Raw genomic sequence first — 23,773 nt, forward strand, 5'->3', positions numbered from 1 at the left:
ATAGCGGCGCGCCTTGGGGGAAGATAGTCGCCGCTGCTGCTATTGTCAACCCGGGTTGTTTGGCGGGTTGTGGGAACGGCGCCAAAAAAAGAGCTCCGGCCGTCGCAGGCCTCTTTCAAGACTCGGGGCTGCTGGATGGATCTCCTCATGGGACGTCAGCCGCCTGTTCCCGGCGCTGAGGCGGATCACGTGGCGGCGGGGAGCAGATGGGAAGAGCGAGAGCGAGAGAGCCGGCAGAAGAGCGCTGAATAATTGAGGGACTGCGGCGCGACGCCGGCCTCGGCTTAGCCTTCCCAAGCGCAAACACAGCAAGCAGGCGGTGGCGAGGCGAGCATCTTCCCCAGCCCCTCCCCAGCAGCTCCCACCCACCCCCCTTCTAGCTGCGGACCGGAGAGACGCCTTCTTCTTCTTCCTCCTCCTCCTCCTCCTCTTCCTCTCATTGAGAGCTGGAGTGGCGAGCCCAAGCCGGGGTTCCCGAGCCTCAGCCGGCTTCGCTTCCCCTCTCTCTCTCTCTCTTCCCCCCCCCGCCCGCCCGGTTGTTGTCTCCTGAGGGGGAAAGCCGCCCAAGAGCCCCGGAGCGGCAGGTGCGGCCAAGCCTCTTTGCCTCCAGATCCGCGTCCTCGGCCGGGACCTGACGCCATCCGTCTGCCCGGCTTCCTCGGCCCTTCGCCCGCTCCCATCGGTAAGTGAAAGTGTCGGGTGGGGGGGGGGTGGAAGGGGGGCTGTCTCCAGCGCTCCCGGTCGTAGCTTAAGACGAGGATTTGCGGCGGGGTAGGAGATAAAAGACGCCACGAAGATGCAAGAAGAAGATGTTGGCATCCCTCCTTTTCTCCCGCCACTACCACGCGCCCACCCACCCAATTTCCCCGTTGGGGGACGCGAACCCGTGTCTGCGTGCGGGACGAGGCTGAGGCAAGCAGGGCGAGGCCGGTCCTCGGGGAGTTTTTTAAGAGTTGCCGGGGGAGTGGGGGTGGGGTGGGGGATGCTAAGACCCTGCCCCGCTTGTCTTCCGGCACCTCCCCTCCCTCTGCCGTCTCTGATGTGGGATGGAGGGAAGGGTCGTTCAGAAGAAGAAGAAGAAGCAGAGCTGTTTTTTACGTGGACTCGTTGCAGTACAGTGTACAAGTCGAGGCAGTCCAAAATGTTGGATTTTTTTTCCTTAGCACTCTCCCTCCCTCCCTCCCTCCTTCCTCCTCTCTCTCTCCCTCCCTTTCTCTCCTCCCTCCCTCCCTCTTTCTCTCTCTTTCTCCTCCCTCCCTCTCTTTCTCTCTCTCTCCTCCCTCCCTCCTCCCTCCCTCTTTCTTTCCCTCTCTTATTCTTTCTCTCTCTCTCTCCTCCCTCCCTCTCTCTTTCTCTCTCTCCCTCCTTCCTCCCTCTCTCTTTCCCCCCCTCTCTCTCCTCCCTCCCTCCCTCCCTCCTCCCTCTCTCTCTCTTTCCCTCTCTCATTCTCTCTCTCCTTCCTCCTTCTCTCTTTCCCTTTCTCTCTCCTCCTCCCTCCCTCTCTCTCTCCCTCCTCCCTCCTTCCTCCTCTCTCTCTCCCTCCCTTTCTCTCCTCCCTCCCTCTCTCTTTCTCTCTCTCCCTCCTTCCTCCCTCTCTCTTTCCCCCCCTCTCTCTCCTCCCTCCCTCCCTCCCTCCTCCCTCTCTCTCTCTTTCCCTCTCTCATTCTCTCTCTCCTTCCTCCTTCTCTCTTTCCCTTTCTCTCTCCTCCTCCCTCCTTCCTCCTCTCTCTCTCCCTCCCTTTCTCTCCTCCCTCCCTCTCTCTTTCTCCTCCCTCCCTCCCTCTCTCTTTCTCTCTCTCCCTCCTTCCTCCCTCTCTCTTTCCCCCTCTCTCTCTCCTCCCTCCCTCCCTCTCTCTCCCTCCCTCCTCCCTCCCTCTCTCTTTCCCTCTCTCATTCTCTCTCTCTCCTCTCTCCCTCTCTCTTTCTCTCTCTCCCTTCTTCCTCCCTCTCTTTCTCTCTCTCTCCTCCCTCCTTCTCTCTTTCCCTTTCTCTCTCCTCCTCCCTCCCTCTCTCTCTCCCTCCTCCCTCCCTCTCTCTTTCCCTCTCTCTTTCTGTCTCTCTCTCTTCTCCCTCCTTCCCTCTCTCTCTCCCTCTCTCCCTCCTTCCCTCTCTCTCCCCCCCTCCCACCTTTTCCACCTTCTCTCTGCGTTTATGTAAGATGTTGTGAAGGCTCCAATCACTTCCCCTTGTATGTTTTCCAACTTCAGAAGTCTCACACGCAAGCTTCTGTGGTAATGGAGCTGCTTGGGGTATGTTCTGTAAGTTTACTTGCCGCTGATATTCAAAGAGACAGTCTTACGTTTTTTAATCGTGTATCTTGGAATTCTTGCTTGCTTCACGTTATATTTGAACTCTTCAACCATTGTGCAAAGAACGGAGTACACCATGCATTCGTATCTGGATAATGACAAAGACCATGATAATAAAAGGATGCTGTCACGAGCGCTGTTGATTTGTTGGTTTTGTTACCAATTTACGCAGCTGGAAAGTGTTCTGCCATTCGGAAAAGGGCAGGCGAACGATTTCCCCGGTTATAGAGGGAAGGATAGAGATTCTCCTGAGATACACAGGACATTTTTTCCAGCAGCATCAAAGCAAAAAGTCCTAAATGAATGTACAGATGGCATGAAATTCATCAGCGATTACCAAGAGAGACAAATCATATAAAAGCAGATGTTGGAAATGCTACAACAGGGAAGGCACGTTCGACCATATGTGGCCAAAGCAAAAAAAAAAAAAAAAAAGGTTCAAAAGAATTGGAAGGAAATATTTTGAAATGTTCAAAAAAAAAAATTCAAAACATCAAGTATGAACTGAAACCAGAATTATTTTTATTAAAAATAATTCCAGAACACAAAGATGGAAAAGTATCACTCATTTACTAAGATATTGGTTGTCAGCTGTAAGAACAAATTTGGCAGCATGTTGGAAAAATGAAACTTTCCTAATTAAATTCATGCTGGAATTGGTTATTATATATGTCATATGATACAGCAAGGCAAATTTAGGTGGAATATAGTTTTTAGGTAAAAAAAAAAAAGATCAGTCAAAAACAATAGTTGAAATGACTTAAACATACCAGCAATAACCTTCAATGTTTAATGTACAATGCACTTTTTGGAGGTAGCATTTAGTAGTTAGTGGAATAAATGGAAGGGAGGTTAAAAGATATTACCAACATTTTTTTTTCCACAATAATTTTTATTTTCCAATTTTTTATCTTCTAAAAGAAAAGAAACCCAAATGAATTGAGCCTATGAATTGCAGCCCAGTCCCTTTCATTCTGTGGTGTGTGTATGAGAGAGGGGGGGGGAGGAAGGGAGGGAAAGAGAGAGAGAGGGAGGGGAGAGAGAGAGAGGGAGGGAGGGAGATCTCCAAGGGAAGGGAAATGGTTCATATGACCCAGAACACTTTGGCATTGGTAGGAATATCTGTTAGCATGTAGATAAATAGCTATTCAAGATTAATGAGGTTGGTTGGTTGATTGATTGATTGATTGGTTGATTGAAAGGACTTATAGCTCATCCCTCTCTAGAAGATGTTTCCGCACTTGGAATGGGGGATCTATATTGTGTAGTATTTACTCAAGAGATTTTTCTCAAGCCCTGTATTATATGACTAATAAGAGTATTTTTCCCTAGCATCATTGCCAGTCCTAACTGCCTAAGGAAGATGTTCTCTGATTCTAAGTAATCAAGAAAAAAAATAACAATAATCTTGAATTTGCCCTGACATCTGTCAGAGTTTTTTGCAGCACATACAATCAGACACTTCAGCAGGATTCAAATTATATAAGTAACTTCTTGATATACAATACCATACAGCAGAATTCAGCATACAATATCAGGAACACAGAAGCAATATTCATAGAAGCAAGTCATTACAGAGTAGAGAGATTCAGAGGCTAATATATTGTACAGAGGCTCACATTACAGAGGCCAAACCAACCCTTCTATACAGTTCAGCAAGTCTAAGCCACGACCAGACTCCAAAGGGTCTCCAAACAGACCCCATTGACTGACCTGTTACCATGTCTATCCAAACAGTCCCCATTGGCTAATCTATTCCGGTCTATGAATATTCATACTCTGATAACATCTTTGTCTAACCAGTGTTTGGTGAGATGTGTGGACTCCACTGTCTAGGACAGTGATAGCTAACCTTTTTGCCATCGTGTGCCAGGAGAGGGGGGGAGGAGGTTTGCATGTGCGCGTGCCCACCCCCATAATTCTATGCGTCCTGCCCTGCGCATGCATGAGCAACCCCGCCTCCCCCCTCCGCTTCTGCCATGTGATCGCCCGGTAGGCCCGTTTTTCTTTCTTACCTGGCTCCAGATCCTCTCTATGCATCTGGGAAGGGCAAAAACAGCCTTTCCCACTCCCTAGGAGTCTCTGGAGGCTGGGGACAGCAAAAAACATAACTTCCTGTCCCACCGGAAGTTAGGAAATGGGCCCTTTCAGGCCTCCGGAGGGCCTCCGAGGGAGTGGGAAAGGCTGTTTTCGCCCTCCACAGATACACAGAGAGGATCTGGAGCCAGATAAGAAAGAAAAATGGGCCTTCCCCACCCACCCCCCAGGCCCTCCGGAGGCAGGAAACAGCCTGTTTCCCTACTTCTGGTGGGCCCAGAAGGCCCTATAATTAGCTGGCCAGCGCGCGCATGCGCGCCAGAGCTGAGCTGGCATGCCCACTGATATGGCTACACGTGCCACCTGTGGCACCCGTGCCATAGGTTCGCCATCATGGCTCTAGGAAATTCTGGGAGGCTTAAAGTAGCCATGTTTGAGGAAAACTGGTCTAACCAACCCTTGAGAAGCTCAGAATGGGGAGTTGTTTCATAAAGTGCCAAACCACCTACATTGGCAAAGAGGGGAGAAGGCACAAGGGATTTAAGGAAGGATGCACTAAAGATGAATAGAAGCCAAAAACAAAATTAAGTATTTCCATGATTCCTCCCAAAGATCTGTGTACGGGTAATCCTCCACTTACAACCATTCATTTAATGACCGTTCGAAGTTACAACAGCACTGAAAAAACTGACTGTCTTTCACAGTTATGACCGTTGCAGCATCCCCCTGGTCATGTGATCAGAATTCAGACATTTGACAAATGACATGTATTTATGTTGGCTGAAGTGTCCCAGGATCCTATGATCACCTTTTGCCACCGTCTGACACTTAACAACCGGGTTACTAGCTTAACAACTGCAGTGATTCACTTAAGAAATGTGGCCAGAAAGGTTATAAAATGGGGAAAAATTCATTTTACAACTGTCTTGCTTAGCAACAGAAATTTTGGGCTCAATTTGGTTCGTAAGTCGAGGACGACCTGTAGATCTGTGGAATCAGGTTACCATATCAGGTTATGAAACCAAATGAGAAATAATTGCAAAGCAAGAAATCCTGGAGGAAACAAAAATAATGGATGTATACTATGGATGATAATTGGTAGGATGAATGAAAATAAAAATTAGGAATGGAGAGAGGAGAAAGAAAGAGAAATGGAAGATATCTGACAATCCAGAAATACATTTTCTAGGATTGAGACAATCAAATAGGTTTGTTGTTAAAAACAGCTGGATCTAAAATGCTAAAACCAGGCACTGATTCTCAAAAAACAGCCAGCTGTATTCTACTAAAGTGTTTACTCCAGAATAATAATTACTCTAGCTGTCAGGCTGAAGAGTGTTCCCATTGGATTTATCTCTGAGTAGAGATACACAAGTATTAAATATTCAGTTCTTCCTTGGCTCCGTTTATTCCATGCAAATTTCTTTCTAATCCCAAATTGGTTCCTCTGCTTTTCTTATTCCCTCTTATTTGTAACATGCACCAAATAAATGGGAATAACACATCCAAGGATAAGTATGTAGTAAAATCTGAATCCATGGGTTTTTGCCTCTCTAGAATGCAGCTTCTGATGTACAAAAGTATAGAATCAAGATCACGTGAAGAGTTAGTACCACTTTATTATGCTTTGGTAAGACCATACTTGGAATATTGCATTCCAGTGTTGATCACCACAATATAGAAAAGATGTTGAGACTCTATAAAGAGTACAGAGAAGAGCAACAAGGATGATTAGGGGGCTGGAGGCTAAAACATATCAAGAATGGTTGCAGGAATTGGATATGGCTAATCTAGCGAAAAGAAGGACTGGGGCAACATGATAGGAGCAGGGTGGATAAAAATCAATGATTTTTTTTAAAAAAATCAAAAAAATAAGATTTTTTAAATTTAAATCGGATTTTTTTTTATTTAAATCGGATTTTTTTTATTTTTAGCGAATTTATTTTAATAAAAAACTTTTGGGGTAAAAATCTATCGTAAGATAGTTTTCTATTTAAGATACATAAATAATTTAGTTTATTCAGCATGAAATGGAGCTTAGTTATGTAGCATGAGGCTGTATATTCTGCAACACTGGGACTATCGGTGAGTCAACAGTGGGTCAAAGGAGTAGCAGAGCTGACAGTTGCTCTTTAAAAATTATGATTTAAATCGAGTTGATTTAAATCAAGCCTTTTTACTAGTGATTTAAATCATGATTTAAATTGTGATTTAAATCAACTTGATTTAAATCAAATCCACCCTGGATAGGAGTGTTCCGATATCTAAGGGGCTGCCATAAAGATGAGGGGCTCAACCTATTTTCCAAAGCACTTGAAGGCAAGACAAGAAATATTATAAATAAAATAAATAAAAATAAAATAAATAAGAAATAAGGGATGGAAACTAATCAAGGAGAGAACCAACCAGGAGAAATTTCCTGATAGTGAGAACAATTAACCAATGGAACAGCTTGCCTTCAGAAGTTGTGGGTGCTCCATCATTCAAGTCTTTTAAGCAGATACTGGACAGCCATTTGTCTGAAATGGTATAGGGTTTGTTACCTGAGTAGGGGGTTGAGCTAAAAGGCCTCCAAGTTCTCTTCCTACTCTGTGATTCTGTTATGTTATGATGAAAGATGTTTCGAACAGTCTTACATGTCACGTATTAAAATGTACCTGCTTTAAGAGTACAATATGTCCAACTGCATAATGTACTGAGTCAGAATGACAATTCTTCTGTGCATTATGCAGGTAGATTCTCAAGGAGATTGATATTAGCTTTCCACCAATCAGTTATTGAAGCTTTCACTTTTGCTCTTTCTGCCACTCTAGACTTGTCTATTAAAAGCCCCCAAGTGAGTGCATTGCTATTTGGTTCGAAAGATTATCACTTCACTTAAATGCAAGGAATGGAGCCACTATCTGGAAGTACAAGTATGTTGATGTACAGTATATTTAGAATAGAATAGAATTTTTTATTGGCCAAGTGTGATTGGACACACAAGGAATTTGTCTTGGTGCATATGCTCTCAGTGTACTTAAAAGAAAAGATACATTTGTCAAGAATCATAAGGTACAACACTTAATGATAGTCATAGGGAACAAATAAGCAATCAAATCATATTAGGAAAAAGCCAATATAAATCTTAAGGATACCAGCAACAAAATTACAGTCATACAGTCATAAGTGGAAGGAGATGGGTGGTTGGAACAATGAGAAGATTAATAGTAAAGCAGACTTAGTAACTAGTTTGACAATGTTGAGGGAATTATTTGTTTAGCAGAGTGATGGAGTTCGGGAAAAAACTGTTCTTGTGTCTAGTTGTTCTGGTGCGCAGTGCTCTATGGTATCATTTTGAGGGTAGGAAAGAAGACATTAAACTAACACAAACTAGTACAGAATAAAGAGAACAAAAAAAGAAGGGAAAAAGATGTAAGACAAAAGTGCAGAAAGAAAAGATTAAAACAAATAGAAAGAAGCTCTTAATTTCCTTTGCAGCAAAAAATTACAAAATTACTCTACAATTACAAAAAAAAGCTCGCTTTTTTTTTATTATCCAGGGTTTTTCAATTCAGGTGGGCTTTCTTACATAGCAAAAGGCTCATGATATCCAATAGTTTGGTTGGTTTATAAAAAAAGAATTAAATAAAAAGAGGTAAGCCAATGTATGAAGGATAAGTAGATATAAGAATTCTTTAGAAGCATAGCAACCAAATTAAATCTCCATGCCCCAAATCAGAATATTTCTGCTTCAACAAGGGCAGAATGTTGAAATCTCTGCCAATAGACCTGCTCTAGTTCACCAGGGGGCCTAGATGAATCACAAATTGGAATTAAGATTACCGGGAGAAATATCAACAACCTCAGATATGCAGATGATACCACTCTAATGGCAGAAAGTGAAGAGAAACTAAACAGCCTTCTGATGCGGGTGAAGGAGGAGAGTGCAAAAGTTGGCTTGAAACTCAACATTAAGAAAACCAAGATCATGGCTCCCGGCCCTCTCAATTCCTGGCAAATAGATGGGGAAGAAATTGAGGTAGTGACAGATTTTATTTTCCTGGGCTCCAAGATGGGCACATGGGAACTACAGCCAAGAAATTAAAAGATGCTTGCTCCTGGGGAGAAAAGCTATGGCAAACTTAGACAGCATATTAAAAAGCAGAGACATCACCCTGCCAACAAAAGTGTGTATAGTCAAGGCTATGGTTTTCCCAGTTGCAATGTATGGCTGTGAAAGTTGGACCATAAGGAAGGCTGAGCATCAAAGAATTGAGGCCTTTGAACCAGAGGTGGGATTCAAATTTTTTTACTACCAGTTCTGTGGGTGTGGCTTGGTGGGCGTGGCACGGCTTGGTAAGTGTGGCTTGGTGGGCATGGCAGGGGAAGGATACTGTAAAATCTCCATTCCCACCCCACTCGGAGGGAAGGTTACTGCAAAATCCCATTTCCTCCGGATCAGCTGGGACTTGGGAGGCAGAGAATAGATGGGGGTGGGGCCAATCAGAGGTGGTATTTACCGATTTTCCAAACTACTCAAAATTTCTGCTACCGGTTCTTCAGAACTGGTCAGAACTTGCTGAATACCACCTCTGCTTTGAACTCTGGTGCTGGAGAAGACTCCTATGAGTCCCTTGGACTGCAAGGTGATCAAACCGGTCAGTCCTAGAGAAGATCAACCCTGACTGCTCTTTAGAAGGCCAGATCCTAAAGATGAAACTGAAATACTTTGGCCATTTAATGAGAAGGAAGGACTCACTGGAGAAGAACCTAATGCTGGGAACGATTGAGGGCAAAAGAAGAAGGGGATGAGGTGGCTGGATGGAGTGACTGAAGCAGTCTGTGTGATCTTAAATAGTCTCCAGGGGATGGTAGAGGACAGGAAGGCCTGGAGGAAAGTTGTCCATGGGGTCGCGATGGGTCAGACACAACTTTGCAGCTAACAACAAGTTCACCAGGCTGATTTATCTGGTCCGCAGCAGGAAAATGGTGATGCTGTGCACCTTTAATGATATTCTCTTAATAACATTCCTAGAAACATTCTGTGATGGAATGCAGCATGTAGAATGGGCCTTTGTTTTATTCTTCCCTATCTAGAATCCAAGGGATGGCTCAGGTTTACCTGTTCCATTGGTAAAATTCAGTAGTTAAGATATTTCTATGGCATCTGTTGGAGTTACAATATTGATGTCTTAGTTATATATTCCATCTATTCAGGAGCAAAAGGCAGTGTACATGGGGGAACTTCTTTCCTTTTATTTCCAGAAAGATCCTGTGAGATGAATGGAATGGAATGGAAGAAGGGAGGGAGGGAGGAAGGAAGGGAAGGAGTGGAGGGAGGGAGGAGTGGAGGGAGGGAGGGAGGGAGGGAGGGAGGAAGGAAGGAAGGAAGGAAGGAAGGAAGGAAGGAAGGAAGGAAGGAAGGAAGGAAGGATTTCAAAGAGAGTCCATAACCACTACATCAGATTGTTCATTCTAATTTCCTTTTAGGCTTAGTATTGTCCAATGACGTTATATATGTAATAATCGGTAACTTCTAATTTGGCTAAACCACTTTTTTTTCTTACTTGGACTTTTGGAAAGCACAATTAAATGCAGAATCAATTTATTTATGAGATCTGGTGCCATTTCCAAGTCCTCTGTATGCTATTGGATTAACACTATTTTTCAACAGCTGCATGAATTAGAATTTTCTTGATTTTTTTTTTTTGTTCCCCTTTTCATCTAAGGATCCTTTTTATAAATGTGGATCAATAGAAACTTTAATGTGTTGGGTTCCCCCCCCCCTTTTGGCATTAAGGAAAGAGCCATAAATTCCTGATTAATCATATAGTTTTTAAGCTTGAAAAATTTCAGTTACCAGTGTCTCCATAGAGGGCTGCGAAATTGCTTATGCCTGAAATTTAGCAAAGCTGCTGCAATCTATAGAACTAAAGGGAACAATGGTTTAAATTGCTGCATGGTAGCTGCTTATGTTCATATTATAAGAGCAAAAACTGGCTTGATCAGGCACACTATAATATTGCTATTGTTACCAAGAGAATGCTGAGAATGTATTTAGTATATTTATTTAGTTAAACATTTCTAGACTGCCTAATGGATCTCAGTCTAGATTACAGCATAATAAAAATGCCAGGTGATTATTCCTCACATAACATAATACCAAGAGGCAGTACATGATACTGTACAGAGTGGCAATAAAATAGTTTAAAATGTTTGGACAAGTCAAAGTGCCTAGTGTTTAAATGCCTGCAGTTTTGGCAGTCACACAAAGATTTGCAGCCTATGAGCTCTGTGCTTAGTTTGTACAATATGCCAAACTAGGCCAAAGTGAAGATGGATAATTTATGATTCAACATATGGGAAAACACCAATTTCTGTGGTATGCAATGTAAACTAAGCCAGCATATTAAGCCATAACATCCATTTGAAAAAAGCAGGTTACAACAATACAGCCATCATGTTTGTTAATCCAGATTTTGGGTTTAGCAATGTTGTATGAACTCAACATTTGTGGTTTATACGAAAGTGAACAACCCTTAATATTTGAGTCTGCATTCAGAGAAATCACAGTACGCACATTAACAGATTAGCAGATCTGTTGCAAGGGACCTTGTAGGTCATCTAGTCCAACCCCCCATCCCCCGCCCAAGCAGGAGATCCTACTACGCCATTTCTGACAGATGGTCATTCATCCTGAATAAGCCCAAATGGCTGTATTCAAAAACAGATCTGGTAATCTATTTAGTATAAACCTTGGCTGGTGTTTTTATTACGTACCATGTCATATTAAACCAACTTATTCTCTTAGTTTAATATATTATATGCATCCAGAAAATGAGTTAATTTAATAATTAGATGAAGTAGTAGTAGTAGCAGTGTGTTTTATTCCAGAAAGCATTTGTTGGAATGGTGTAAACTTAAAGGACGCTGTCCAAGGTGCTGAAGTTGCTATTCTGATGACTTTGATAGGACAGCAGGAGCATTCATGCTCTCTCCCCCCACCCAATATAAAAACTGTATTAACTCTGTTTCTAATGAGGGGGGAAATCTATGAACACAATACCTTTATCAGATCAAACATAAATTTCCATTTGGTGGGCTTGGGATTTTTCCCCATCTACTATATTAATCCTTGATTTTTCCACAAATAAACTAAAATCGCAGAAACTAAATAAAGATTGTTACTATCCATTATTATTATTATTGGTATATATGATTTGGGACTTTGTGACACAAGGGAATTTGTGCTAGGTTTTCTTCCATACCACTGGCAGTGGTATGGGAGAAAGTATTCTTATGTTCCCTACTTCCTTTATGATACTGTATCAATAATTTATTGAGCAATGAAACCTGATGAATTGAATCAACCAAGTAGGATGACATAATGAAGAAAACACGTTATGCATAACATATTCAGTTATTTTTTTTTCTTTGAGTCAAATGCATTAATAAAATTATAAAGCTAGGCAGGTTTTCCTCCAGACAGTCACAGCCTAGCAGTAAGATTGTTTGCAGAAAAGGGACTATGCTATTAATGCATTCTTAATGTATTCTGAGAAAAGCATGAAGATGGTAAAAGGCCCAGAGGCTGAATCCTACAAAGAACAGTGAAAAGAACTTAGTATGTTTAGTCTAAAGGAGAGATAGCTAAAGGGAGAGATGATAGCAGCCTTCCAGTGTCTGAAGATACTGATCAATTAAAGAAGAGAATGTGGGTTATAAATTATGCAGACCAGTCTCAGTGTGCTTGCTTATTTCCCAGCATTTATTCATGCTTCTATTGAAGCTATGAACATGGGAATATATTAAAATATAAAATGAGTTATGGACATGAGCAAAGTTGGAAATTGAATCTTTGTCTTCCGATTTTTAAAAAAAGAGGTAAAAGAAATGGGAAAGTTTAATTATATATTTCTAATTGTGGGGGCAGGTTTCTGCCTCTAGACTCATAAATATACATATATTTTATTTATTTATTTATTTATTGGTTCGATTTATATGCCACCCTTCTCCGGAGACTCAGGGCGGCTTACAATGCTTTAAGCAATAGCCTTCATACTTTTGTATATACCTGCTTAGTAGGGCTTTCGCCCCCCCCCCCCAAGCGGTGTTCTTTTTTATACACAGTCAGCTTATTGCCCCCATAATCCGGGTCCTCATTTTACCTACCTCAAAAGGATGGAAGGCTGAGTCAACCTTGAGTCTGGTGAGATTTGAACTTGCAGTAATTGCAGGCAGCTGGTGCTACTTAACAGCACTTTAGTCTGCTGTGCCACCAAGGCTATATATTTTTAATTTGCAGATTTCATTGTTTGGGTTATGGTATTTGCTTTGCTTTTTGGTGATCCCTTATTTTTGGTCAATAAAATAATAAGGCATATCAACCATTGTGCTACAGGGAGTCCTCAACCTAAAAGCACAATTGAGCTCAAAATTTATGAGAAATTTGTTAAGTGCGTTTTGCCCCATTTTACGACTTTTCTTGCCACATTTGTTAAGTGAATCACTGCAGTTGTTAAATTAGTAACACAGTTGTTAAGTGAATCTGGCCTCCCCGTTGACTTTGCTTGTCAGAAGGTTGCAAAAGGAAATCACATGACCTGGGGACAGTGCAACCGTCATAAATATGAGTCAGTTGCTAAGCATCTGAATGTTATTCACATGACCATGGGGATGGCTACAACAGTCATAAGTGTGAAAAATGGTCATAAGTGACTTTTTGGAGTGCCATTGTAACTTTGAGCAGTCACGAAACAAACTGTTGTAAATTGTATAAATAATGGCAGACTTTGATCAGATAAATCAAAGCATTTTTTGTCACAAAGGGGCTTCTCTCATTTCCAGAACAGCTACATGTGTTTGTTGAGAGATTTTCCTTTATTCCTTCCCTAAATAAAAGTTTGGGAAATGCTATGAGGCCATTGAAATGGAAAGAAATTGTCCCGAGCAGAGAAGAAAAACCTTTCATCTACCTATGTAGTCCATGGTTAGTTACTGAAAGAGAAAGTTGCTAGGACTCAACCCACTTTCACTAAAAATAAAGGATTCTTGGCATTTTATCCAGACAAGACAAAATGATGCCTAAATGAGAGGCAAGACCTCCATACAGAAAAACCCAAATCCAACTCTTTCCAGTTAAAGCAGGGATGACCAAAATGAAAACTTTGCATGCAGTCCCTGGGAGCTATTCCAAAATTACTCAAAAATTAATTCTTGAATACTGTAATGTTAACTCTTAAACAGCAGGGGAAGATAACCGAATACATGGGAAGTAATCCTCTTAACTCTATTGACATAATTATTTCCTAATTCCATGACAATGAAATCAGCTTTAGAGTTTTCTCCTGGTCCTGTGTCCATTTCTTCTTCTTTTCTGCTGTAGCAGCTTCTGACATAACCCACAAGAGCTAAGGGTAACCCTGAGTTGGAGAAAATAAAATGTGTCCCAGCACCTCCAGGAGGACAAGTAGAAGGAAATCAAGATTGAGAATTTATTTTCCTTTTTGTAAAGTGCTAAGGGTATAAAAGAGAACCCTAGCATAGGATTTCTAATATAGATGGGCAATGATAACTGAGGATTATACTTCAGGAGGCAAGTTGTTCCATTGATTAATTGTTCTAACTGTCAGGAAATTTCTCCATAGTTCTAAGTTGCTTCTCTCCTTGATTAGTTTCCACCCATTGCTTCTTGTCCTGCCCTCAGGTGCTTTGGAGAATAGCTTGACTCCATCTTCTTTGTGGCAACCCCTGAATTTACTCACATTTGCGTACTTTCGAACTGCTAGATTGGCAGGAGCTAGGGCAAGAATGGGAGCTCAGTCTGTCATGCAGTCCTTGGGTCTCCAACTGCTAACCTTCTGGTCAACAAGCCCAGCTTCTTAACTTCTAGGCCACCATACTACTGTTAACTGAAATTTGACTCATTTAATTTTACAAGTTACCCTTTGAAAAGTATATGTGATGCCATTCCTACATTAGAAAAGCTAAGTAAATCAAACTAACAGATTTAATACATGCAATAATTTTAACAAGTTCAGACAAAGATCATGTAGCTGCTATCAGTTGTTTTTGCTAAGTATGATTTACAAGCCCACTATGTTTGATAACCTTGGGGTTTAGTCTGCCACACAAACTTAGAAACTGGGTTAATTAAGTAATCAGGTTAGTCACTGGTTTTCCAGATGAGATTGCATACCTCAAGAGAGCAAAGTCCCCCCCACAGCCATACCCAACAATGAAAATATATTGAATATTTTGCCAAAACTTTGATAAGTTTTCATAGTATGCTCAAGGGAGTCCAGATAGAGTGCTTTCCTAGATGAAAACACCTTTTAGTATCTATTTCTAGCTCTGATGACAAGTTGTGTTGTGGATATATCTGCTACTCCTTAAGCAGATTACATTCACTTCAATCAGGGTTTCCCAATCTTGACAACTTTAAACACACGGATTTTAACTCCCAGAATTCCCCGGCCACAATGGCTGGCCTGGGAATTCTGGGAGTTGGTCTCCACCGTAATGTAGATAAATAGACTAATGATTAGATAAATGAGACTCTAGAAAGAGTGCGGAGAAGAGCGACAAAGATGATTAGGGGACTGGAGGCTAAAACATATAAAGAACGGTTGCTGGAACTGGGTATGTCTAGTTTGATGAAAAGAAGGACTAGGGATGACATCATAACAGTATTCCAATATCTATGGGGCTGCCACAATGAAGAGGGAGTCAAGCTATTCTCCAAAGCACCTGAAGGACAAGAAGGACAAGAAGCAATGGGTGGAAACTAAGCATGGAGAGAAGCAACTTAGAATTAAGGAGAAATTTCCTGACGATTAATCAATGGAACATCTTGCCTCCAGAAGTGTAAATGCTCCAACACTGGAAGTTTTTAAGAAAAGATTGGAGAACCATTTGTCTGAAAAGGTATAAGATTTCTATCTGAGCAGGGGTTTGGACTAGAAGACCTCTAAAGTCCCTTCCAACTCTGTTATTCTATTCTGTACTTATATTCAAATACATTTCAACTATTCTATTCTAACTAGTAGTATGAATTAGTGTAAGTCTGCATCAGATGCTCAACTCAAGTTCACAAAAACCGGAATCTTATGTCTTAAAAGAATCCTTTAAGTATATGTTGGTATGGAGAGCGAAACATGTAAGAATGCTGTGAGTAGGGCTGCTTAAAGTCCCCATTCCACGTGAGACCAAGGGAACATTGATTAAGCATTCTGTTGTGTCCCCTTATTCTGGAAATCCTTGCCCCCAGCAATTTATGCCTCTTCCTCCACCTCTAAATACTAAATTTCACAAAGCCACCAAAGATAACGCTATTCCACTGTGGTTTTGAGCAGAACTGAATGTTTACGATAGTTAGTTTAGCCGCAGGATAAAAAGGAGGATCAAAGTATGGATCTGTCACTCAGCACTGATTCTGGCACTGTGCTCATAAAAATAATGTTGAATGTTGAAATCAGAAAGACCATCAGTTTTCCACTGACAAAAAGCAATATAATGCAAGCTAGATCTGTGTAACCGGAATGCAATATGCCTCGTGATCCTTTTTCTCTCCATATAATCCCTATTTGTAAGGCCATGATATATCTTATTTCAAGGATATAGCTTTAAAGGCAATCATCTCTTCCTTACCTTAGCATCCAACTATTCTATTTTCTTCAGGATCGTTCATACTGAGTTCGGTCGCCCCACTACCCGTTGTGAAGTCAAAACATCTCAAGTGTACCTGGACTACAACTTTCACTCGTGTTACCTTCATTCCTTGGAACATCCATAATATATTTAGGACTTTTCCAACCCTGTGCTATACAGTAAACACATCCAGAGACATGAGATAGTATTCTATGGAAAAATCCCATGCATGCAAATACAGCACAGAAGCAGGGATTTTGCTGAGTATGAGATGGAGAGTCAAAAATAAAGTGATTATCTGAGATTGCTGATGAGCAGTGGTGGGGTTTCCTCCCCAGTTCACACCGGTTCTATAGAACCGGTAGTAAAACCGGCGGGAGGCTCCGCCCACTGACCTCGACATCATCAGAAGGCTTCTGCCCATGTGCACGGCCCCATTGCGAACCAGTAGTAAAGGTAAGTAGAACCCACCTCTGCTGATGAAGTATGTAGCTGTGTGTGTATATGTGTGTGAGAGAGGGAGGGAGAGAGACAGAGACAGAGACAGAGAGAGAATGAATATGTGATTTAGTACCTAGGATTGCAACAGGTATAATGCAAGCCTTGGGATGAGGTACACCTCCCAAAGCTGATATTCTCTGGATGATGTAGATCTTTTTTATACAATTTAGGCTTGGAGCAATGAGATCAGTTAGACATATTTGTTTTAAATTATGTGTGTTCTGGCTGATGAGTTTCCCAACTTTATTTAAACTGTTGTGCATCCATTCTACTCAGTTAACAGCAATTCTGGTAGAAATTAAGGTAGGAATAGTACTTTTAGATCTCACCTATGAGAAGCCTTTAATTTAGCTTAATGAATACCCTCCTGTCTGAAGCGGTAGCCCAGAAAACTACCGCAGAAGGCAGAGGAAAGAGCTAGGATGGGAATCAGCTGGAAAACCAATTGTTTTCAGGATCAGGGAATTTTTGGAAATATAAACAGATGCAACACCCCATCTAATTAAAATATATCCAGTGCCTCCTGTCAATCAAGCAAGAAGCCAGAGTAGCTTTAAGACAGCCATGGCAACAGAGCAAATCTTTATGAATAATGCAGGATGTTTTCATAGTTGAAGATGATTTGTGCTTGTAAATATCCAGCTTTATACATCTTGTGTTATGATTGCTGTTGTAGTTCAATTTTCCTCTAATGAAGAATGCTTGTTGTGGTACAAGCAGCCTTGCTAATGAACCCATCGTTAGCATTTATTGGTAAATTGTTGGTGTATAGGAGACACAAGGGAAAATCCTGTAAGACGTTTTTCAAGAGGTGGCTGGTTTCTCCATGGTGAAAAGCCCATATTTGGATCCACGGGAAGGGGAATTCATTATTGAGTGAAGCTGTAGCTCTGCTGCTGTGAATACGTGGGCAGTGGCTCCTTGTTAAGAAGACATTCCTGAGCACAAGGGTGTTCGAGAATTTTCATTCTGTCATCACCCGTCCTTTCCGGAGATGGATTTTGGAAAGGTAGGCTGGTTAGATGGCCCTGGGAGAAGGGGATTCCTGGACAACCTGGAAGGGGAGGAACAAGCTCAAGGACAGCTTTGGCTACACTGAGTGGCTTTCGTTCTGGGACCTACCATCTTTGGTTCTGAATAGGATACTTATGGAGAAATAATGCGCAATGGAAGAATCCTCCTGTTCTGACTTAGGCTTCCCAAGAGCATGAAGCAGACTCCTCATCCCTGTTCTGTCCCCATACCACACACGCACGCCCACAGACGGCCCGGAGTTAATAAGCCACATGACAAAACTCTTTGAAGATAAAGCTGGCAGCAACCCAGTGGCTAGCTGCCAATTCAGACTTACTCACACAAAACAAAGATTAGACTGCAAGCATTCCGATAAAACAGGCAGAGTTTCAACAATACAAGGATTAATCCAAATGCAGTCCGATAAAGCAGGCAAAGTCCAGTAACGCAGAGATCATGGATTATTTCCAGTTTTTGCTCGTCACAAACTGAACCGGCCACCACACCCACATTTATACCCTGTGGGGTGTGGTCCAGTGACTCAGCTAATCTCTGGCACGCCTTCCCCTCTGCTGCGCACGCTTCTCCCTGCACCTCTGCCGAGGGTCCAGCCAGCACTTATCTTCTTCGTCGCTGTCCACCTGTGGCTGCGGGGACGTGCTTGGCTCTGAGCCTATCTTTTGGCCTTCGATGTCCTCTGGAGGCATTGCCAGAGAGGAGGGTCCTGGAGAGGGAGGCCTTGCCAACTCCTCTCCCTCACTCTCAGAGTCTGCATCTATCGATAGCCCAGGCTCAGGCAATGGAGCCACAACAGTCCCGATAAAACCTCTTTTATTTAGGTTAAAGGGAAATTCCTCTCCAGCAAAGTCCCGACAAACAGTCTTTCATGAGATTTCACAACTATAGACCTTTATCAGGCTTGGAGAGCTGCCAGGCCGATATCTTCCAAATGCCATGCTGGAGCAACAATGACTTGGCAAGAAGTCAGGAACAGATCTTCACCCTAATGAATTGAACTAATTGTCTCTTGCAAATTCTCCTCCCCTTTCGCTCCTCTTTATTCCCTATGGGAGGGGCCATTTACCATCCACCTGTGGCTTTACTCCTGAGTCGACCTTTGTTCCTTAGCTGTTCCCATCTCCTGGAAGCTCTGTGCATGTGCGCACTGGGAACAGGTTCCAGCTGTTCTTCTGCCCCACTGATGTCTGACTCTGAAGGCAGCTGACAACTGTCAGATGGCCCTCCATCTCAGCACTCATCACAACGTTCCCCAGACTCCAGGACTGGCCCATGTTCCTCCCCAACCTCCTCACTGTCCGAGTAGGCCACCAGCTCTGCTAGCCGCTGGCGGGCCACAACCCCTCCTAGATCAGGGATGTCAAACTTGATTTCATTTTTTTAAAAATTTGATTTATATGCCGCCCTTCTCCGGAGACTCAGGGCGGCTTACAATGTGCTCAGCAATAGCCTTCATCCTTTTTGTATATTTATACAAAGTCAGCTTATTACCCCCACAACTGGGTCCTCAATTTACCTACCTTAGAAAGGATGGAAGGCTGAGTCAACCTTGAGCCTTGGCGAGATTCGAACCTGCAGTAATTGCAGGCAGCTGGTCTTAATAACCAGCTTAATAACAGGGTGCCTTAGACCACTGTACTACCAAGGCTCTTCATTGAGGGCCACATCAGTGTTGTGTTTGACCTTGGGGGCCCAGGGGGGCTTGGCTAGAGTGGGTGTGGCCAGCTCGACATCACTCGTGTGATCAAATGCCACTTTTGCTAGTAGTTTGTTTCACTAGCACTCTGCCAGTAAAAACGGAGTTTGTGAAGGCCACACGCAGCCCTCATGAGCTTCGTTTTCACTGGCAGAGGCACTGTGGGCCGCTCCTTCGCTGTTTCCAAGGCAGTCCCGTGAGCCAGATCTAAGCATTCCATAAGACGGATATGGCCCGCGGGCCTTGAGTTTGACATCCCTGTCCTAGATTCTCAACGTCATTTGAGAAGTAATGCCTGAAAGGGCCTTTGCACAGATCATCAGGAATAACAATTACATCATTCCAAGTCCAGAAGACCCTATTCACTGCTACTCATATCTCAATCATCTCCTGTTTAGATTATTGTTCTACCTTTGAAGAACTCTCAGAAGCTACAGCTGCTGCAGAATGGTTAAGTTTTTTTTTGAGTTACCCTAGACACGATGTGCTGTTTTTAAATTGTCTTTCTTTCTCGTTGATTATTTTAATTGATTATGAGTTGCTCAGAATCACTTGTTAAGCTTTTACATTAAATAAAGAAACAAAGTTTGGGGACTTATGATGATAAATATGAAATTTGTAGAAACGGGACTGTATTGAATTAGGTGGGTCAGGCATGAACGATCAGGTCCACTCACAAAGGTTTAATCAAGCTGATTGATTGCTAAAAGCCTCTGCACAGGTATCTTCTCGATTAATGGTTGGTACCTGCTTAGAGTTAGATAAGGTTCAACAGCACTCAATGGGGTTGGGCTTAGTTCTCTTGTGGCTACATAGGGATTCTAGGCTAAATCCCCTTTTTACTCCACACCCAAGATTTGCCATTCCTTCTCCTACAGGTGGAGTTTTGCTCTATGCTCAAAAATTTCCATTTGTGTTTCTATTTAGTTAAACTTCTTCTTCTTTTTTTTTTTTAATTTGATTTATATGCCGCCCTTCTCCGGAGACTCAGGGCGGCTTACAAGGCATTAAGCAATAGCCTTCATACTTTTGTATATTATACAAAGTCAGCTTATTGCCCCCACAATCCGGGTCCTCATTTTACCTACCTTAGAAAGGATGGAAGGCTGAGTCAACCTTGAGCCTGGTGAGATTCGAACCTGCAGAAATTGCAGGCAGCTGTGTTAATAACAGGGTGCATTAAACCACTGTACTACCAAGGCTCTTTATCAGATATGCGCTGTTTTTAGAAGTATGTGGTAAAACTTTTCTGGAATATTATCTCCCAAGACCAGTATTTATGTTTAAATAACTTCTGAAGCAAAGAAAATCTTAGTATGTTTTCTAAAACTTAAAAAGGCAAATTGTGGTATCCAAAAATCACAAGGATACTGTCAGCCTTCACTTGTTTTATTGCTTGATTGCTCGGCTGCCATTCTAACAGGGGAGGGGGAGGCGGGAGCTGTTTAAATGGCTGGGAGGAGGAAAGTGAGCTGGTGGAGAAAAGGCAAGAAAGTTTTCTTCAGCGTTTTCTATGCAGCTGGGAAGAACGCTGATAACCACTCAAGGTCAACCGTCGTGGCATACCAGGAGGATGGCACCATCGGAAGCTGCACCCCACATGACCCCTGGGGCAGTGGTGGGTTCCTCCCAGTTCGGTCCGGTTTGGCCGAGCCGGTAGTGGTGATGATATGATGTCACCGAACCGGTTCTCCCCCCCCACCCTCCCACCCCCCCCACGTTATTCTTACTTTTTATTTGGTCCCACCCCCAATCTATTGCTGCCTCCTGAGTCCCAGATGATGACTAGAGGGAAAAAAAACTGTTTAAACTCTTGCCACAGGGCTTCAAAGGGCTGTCCTACAGCTGATCAGTGTTAAAAGCAAACAAATGAGTCGGGCCGTAAGTGCGAGGACTGGTCGTAAGTTCCAGAAATGACTCTGACCAGCTAGCCACACCCACCTAGTCACATGACATCCAAGCCACACCCACAAAATAAGCCACGCCCACAGAACCGGTAGTAAAAAAATTTAGAACCCACCCCTGCCCTGGGGGGGATGTGGATTGGATAATCCTGACTGGACAATTGGGGGGAGGGTTTTAAGGATGCTTTCTATATGCGATTTTCGCGCCTATTGCCTCAGACCTTGCTTTTCTTTGACTGCATTCAGTTCATACTCAGTAAAAGTACCTTTCTCTATGAAAATGGAGTCGGGGGTTTTCTTTCTTGAGTACTGAAAGGAGGCACACCTGACATACCATGTTACCATTCACATCATTACTTTTAGGTCCAAGGTAGTTAACGTAATTTCTTTCCAAGCCTAACTAAGCAACATCACTGTAAGAAAAAAAAAACACAAGTTAACTTTCTGACAGCTAAAATGAGTTTTGCATAGATACCCTTTAATATTTTTTCATGTCCAACGTTACCTTAATAATTAACTGCTCAAGTCTGACAGATGGTCATGGACAGATGATCTAAGATAACATTCTCTTTTCCAACTCAAAAATATTCTTGCGTCAAACAGTTTTATTGACGTATATATTCTTCAGGAAGATTAATGTAGGAAAAAGTCATACCCCTTATTCTTCAAAACGGTATGCATCATTTTCTAGCACTTTCTGTTGGCCATTTAAGAAAGAACAATAAATTTTAGTTTATGGCCCTGCCTTGTGCTGGAGTCCCTGATGTAGTACTGCCATTCATAAGTCAAAGGAACATAGGATCAGGGGTGAAATCCAGCAGATTCTGACAAATTCTGGAGAACAAGTAGCGGAAATTTTGAGTAGTTCAGAGAACCGGCAAATACCACCTCTGGTTGGCCCCAGAGTGGGGTGGGAAAGGAGATTTTGTAATATCCTTCCCCCAGGAATGGGGAGGGAATGGGGATTTTGCAGTATCCTTCCCCTGGAGTGGGGTGGGAATGGAGATTTTGCAATATCCTTCCACCAGGAATGGGGAGGGAATGGGGAATTTTTAGTATCCTTCCCCTGCCACACCACACCAAGCCACATCACACCATGCCCACCAAGCCATGCCCACAGAACCGGTAGTAAAAAAAAAATTGAATTTCACCACTGCATAGGATCCTTTCTGTTATGGATATTGATATATAGATAGTCCTTGATTTACGACCATAATGGAGCCAAAAACTTCCATTGCTAAGCAAGATAGATGATAAGTGAGTTTCCCTCATTTTACAACCTTTCTTGCCAGCGTGTTAAGTGAATTACTGAAGTTTTTAAGTTAGTTACACAGTTGTTAAGTGAATCTGGCTTTCCCATTGACTTTGCTTGTTAGAATCTCGCAAAAGACGATCACATGACCCCAGGACATTGCAACTGTCATAAGCCCATGCCAGTTGCCAAGCCTCTGAACTTTGATCACATGACTGTGGGGGAATGCTGCAACGGTCGTAAGCATGAAAAAGGTCATAAGTCATTTTTTTTTCAGTGCCGCTATAGCTTTGGTCACCAAATGACCAATCGTTCTAAGTCGAGGAATACCTGTACACATGTCCGCCTGACAAAAAACCAGTGGTGAAATCCAAATTTTGTTACTACCGGTTCTGTGGGCGTGGCTTGGTGGGTGTGGTGTGGCTTGGTGGGTGTGGCTTGGTGGGCATGGCAGAGGAAGGATACTGCAAAATCTCCATTCCCACCCCACTCCAGGGCAAGGATACTGCAAAATCCCCATTCCCTCCCCACTCCAGGGGAAGGATACTGCAAAATCCCCATTCCCTCCCCACTCCAGGTGAAGGATACTGCAAAATCCCCATTCCCTCGCTACTCCAGGGGAAGGATACTGCAGAATCCCCATTCCCTCCCCACTCCAGGGGAAGGATACTGCAAAATCCCCATTCCCTCCCCACTCCAGGTGAAGGATACTGCAAAATCCCCATTCCCTCGCTACTCCAGGGGAAGGATACTGCAGAATCCCCATTCCCTCCCCACTCCAGGGGAAGGATACTGCAAAATCCCCATTCCCTCCCCCCTCCAGGTGAAGGATACTGCAGAATCCCCATTCCCTCCCCACTCCAGTGGAAGGATACTGCAAAATCCCCATTCCCACCCTACTCCAGGGAAAGGATACTGCAAAATCTCCATTCCCAACCCATTCCAGCAGAAGGATACTGCAAAATCCCCATTCCCTCCCCACTCCAGGGGAAGGATACTGCAAAATCCCCATTCCAGGGGAAGGATACTGCAGAATCTCCATTTCCTCCCCACTCCAGGGGAAGGATACTGCAAAATCTCCATTCCCAACCCATTCCAGGGGAAAGATACTGCAAAATCTCCGTTCCCACTCCACTCTGGAGCCAGCCAGAGGTGGTATTTGCCAGTTCTCCGAACTACTCAAAATTTCCGCTACAGGTTCTCCAGAACCTGTCAGAACCTGCTGGATTTCACCCCTGCAAACAACCATGGTCCAACTCTTGTCACCCTTTTGCTAAAAGGATTTCCTGCACTTTATAAGTGACCACATGCACTTTGCCTGGAGAATGCTTGCATTTCATTCAGTCAGCTGCTTCCTCTCTCCTGGAATGTGCAAGAATTTTTCCAGTTTTCTGATTCGCGGCCCTTAAAT

The 23,773-nt window shown here is 43.0% G+C and overlaps 1 protein-coding gene across 1 annotated transcript in view; it reads left to right on the top strand.

Annotated features, from left to right (window-relative positions):
* The first annotated feature begins 479 nt into the window (after positions 1-479).
* The window catches only part of SLC7A14 (solute carrier family 7 member 14), a 72,542-nt gene continuing 49,248 nt past the window's right edge, over positions 480-23,773 (top strand). The window contains exon 1 of the mRNA XM_087872070.1: positions 480-682. The gene's annotated coding sequence lies outside the window, so the exon portion shown is untranslated. The remainder of the gene's footprint in view (positions 683-23,773) is intronic.

Source organism: Pantherophis guttatus, chromosome 6, assembly GCF_059756535.1.
Source record: "Pantherophis guttatus breed Tessera chromosome 6, ASM5975653v1, whole genome shotgun sequence".
Lineage (NCBI taxonomy): Eukaryota > Metazoa > Chordata > Lepidosauria > Squamata > Colubridae > Pantherophis > Pantherophis guttatus.